The sequence below is a fragment of the Herpailurus yagouaroundi genome, unplaced genomic scaffold (genome assembly GCF_014898765.1).
Source record: "Herpailurus yagouaroundi ecotype Mexico unplaced genomic scaffold, PumYag 29, whole genome shotgun sequence".
Classification (NCBI taxonomy): Eukaryota; Metazoa; Chordata; class Mammalia; order Carnivora; family Felidae; genus Herpailurus; species Herpailurus yagouaroundi.
In genome coordinates this window covers 105,360,565-105,363,765 of record NW_024412377.1, presented here as the reverse complement: position 1 = coordinate 105,363,765, position 3,201 = coordinate 105,360,565, and positions in this window count along the sequence as shown.

The following is a 3,201-nucleotide window of genomic DNA, read 5'->3' as shown; positions in this document are numbered from 1 at the left end:
GTGAGGTTATGCACACACAGAACTTAGGGAAAATTGCAAAGGGAAGGTGTACCTATAAATGTGAAGACTGCCTTGGCCTTCTCCCCAGAACCTCAGACTCTGACTGCCAATTCTCAGTGCTTATGCTTCTGTGCACATGTCAAGGGAATTAGATGGACCCATCCTTATGGTTTTCTCTTATTGCACATGGCATAGATTTAAATTTTAAGTCATTAAATAGGAGTGAAAGTTTCTCACTTCAATGCCAGGTAAGGGTCCTCAAAGTTCCTAGGAAAATGGCAGTAAGTGATCTTATTTGTTAAGATTCTTACAAAGGTATTAATGGCCTCAGGAGCAGCTCCAAGAGACAGAAACAAATGGATGAATTTCAAACTAGCTTTTTTGGGAGGAAGATTCTTCTTGGGCTATCACTGGGATCTCAGAGCAGAGGGCTGGGTTGGTGAGGGGTCAGAAATTATTGATATCAGTAGGGCTCTAAATTGTCCAGGAATTCAATTCAAAATCTGATTGATATCTGACCTGACCAATCACGACTAGCCCCAAACACCATGCTTATGGTAGAGACAAGGAAATCAGGAAGCCAAAGGACATCTGGGCAGAAAGTTTTGAAGAAACCCCAAGTGAAAGGCCACAGAAGTGAGCAGTTGCAAAAAAAAAAAAAAAAAAAAAAAAAAGGGTAGAACTCAGAAAACAAAGTCTGGGGAGATTTTAAGGGTGTCAAGGCAATGTCAAGATGGACAGCTTTATGGGAAACCTAATTTTCCATTTATTTCACAAATATTTGAGTATGTTTTAAGTGTTAGGTGCCATGCTGGGTGCTAGGGATACAATGGTGAGGAAAAGCAGGTACATTTTTAGCCTTAATGGAGCTACTAGAGAAAAAGGACAGACATTAAATAATATCCCAAGCATCAAAATCACAACTGTGCTAAGTGCTACAAAGGAGAGGTACTCAGTGCTATGATAGTATATAGTGGGGAGATTTGTCTTGGTCAACAAGATCAGAGAAGATTTCTCGCAGGAGTGACACTCAAGATGAATTTTGAAGTGGAGGTGGGATAAAATTCAAAGCAGCTGGAATAGCATATGCAAAAATTCAGAGGCAAGAAGAGTTTGGCTACTTAAGGAACAGAAGGAAGGCCAGAGCGTGGGAGAGACTGGTGCAAGATAAGAGTCATCTTTCCCTTGCTGAGAATGATGGTTCTTTACTTGGTAATGAAACTGGCTGTTTTCCAGACATTTCCTCAATATGTGCTAGTCCGGAGACTGCATGACAAAGCCTGTATATGAGGGTAGAATGCCCATGACCTATGGCTAACAAATTGAAGGGTGTACTTGTCAACCATCCAGCAGATTAACTGGACCTTACTTTGTGCGAGGTGCTGACCTAGGAGCTAGTGCTTGAAGCTGTTCCTATTTCTCCAGGACTTACAAGTTTTGACTGGCCTGCCGACTTGTGTATTCTAACCGATCACTTAATTTTAAGACAGTATGCACCAGAAAAAGGAAGCCCTCTTGAAACCAGAACCAGCGTATGTTACCATAAATTCTGGAATACAGTCTGGCCAAGGTGTTTCCTTGATATTCCTCAACATAGATCCATGAGAAAGTACAACCCAACTGAAAAAGAGAACCCAGGTCCTTCTGCCTTATATCCATTAATCAATAGAACATGACTTCAGTCAGATTCTCAAGTTTTCTCACAAGTGGTAGTTTTGGACCTTTAAATCCATGGTGGGATTACTGGGGATGCTTCATCCTCCTGAGGGTAGTGTTCAGAATAAGCTCTTTAAAAGGTTTTTGTTTCTCCCTAGTTTGCCTTTTATTCCAAGGCCATAAGAGTCTGGGCTCCAATAATGGTCAGTCTTGGAGAAATTCCAGCTTGGTAATCGTTTATCAATATCACATGCAGGACCTGAGTAAAACAGGTGTGTGGCAGATGTAATTTCAACTCAAAAGAGGTAAACCATGATTGTGCCCTGTTTCTGTTTGCCTTGTTATTGGTAAATTTCTTAAATAAATTGGATTGGTACTGTTGCCCGCCTTAACAAATAAGAAGACAGACACTCTTGAGGTAGGTTGGCTTTGGTATGCAGCCTGCCAGCCTCCCCCTTTTTATCTCCATCCATGGAACACTGACATAGGGTTTTTAGAAAATCCCGGAGTCCCTCAAATTTCCACATGAACCATCTAAAGGACACCTGGTTTGCGTGGCAAAATCAGTCTTCTTTTTTCCTCCACATTTATCTTTGGGTATATCTTATCAAATCATTACTCAGTATTATATTGTAGACTCTGTATTAATGGTGGTTCTCTGTCTGCATTAATCTGGGATATTAATACCACTATCTCTTGGTTTCTTAATTGTATGATACAATTGAGCAAGGGCTAGGGGACATAACTTGACGCTAGGTCTCTAAAAGGGACCAAATGCGATGTAAAATAGTCCTGTTCTAGCATCTTAAAGTTTATTGAAAAAGACAAATTAATGCACACAAACCCAATTCAGGGGCCATATTCTGTTAGTTAGGACCTTCCTATTCTTAAAGATTTTCATTGCACTTACCTTGAGGCTTCCCAGCGAAGTTTATTTCTTTATCTTTCTCTCTGTCTCCATATTCCTGCAATTTGAGTTCTGTCCCTGTACCATCACCAGACGTAAAGCTCTGCCCCTTCAAAGTCAAAGGTTGACCTTCATGTTTTGAGTTTAGTAACTTCACAAAAGATTGAGGAGGGATTACATCATGAGGTCTTCCATATTTTGACTTCTCACTGCTAGACCCTCCTCACCTTCCTAACCTTTTATGTTTCTTTCCTTCAGTCTCTGAAGTAACCAGAATATTCTTTCCCCTTCTCACACAAAGTCGTTCACAGAGCAGTATAGATATTCTAGCATAAAAGGCAAGGGAGGTGATGAGTCTGTTACTTCAGGAATGCAGGGAATAGGATTTACTTGTCTTGGATCCCCCTGAAGCAGACCTGAGAAAAAGAAGCTTTTTCTTTAGAATGTCATCCCAGGAAACAGGGATAAAGCATGAAGAAGTGGAACAGGAAAAGGAAGGAAGTCAATGGGAGCTTAATTGTGCCAAGGAAGCTAGTACTGAAGGAAATTTTTCAAAAGGGAAAATCATGCCTCTCATGCAAATGTAAAATGAATATACATCAAAGGTTTTGTCTAACTCGTCAATTATTAAGGAAATC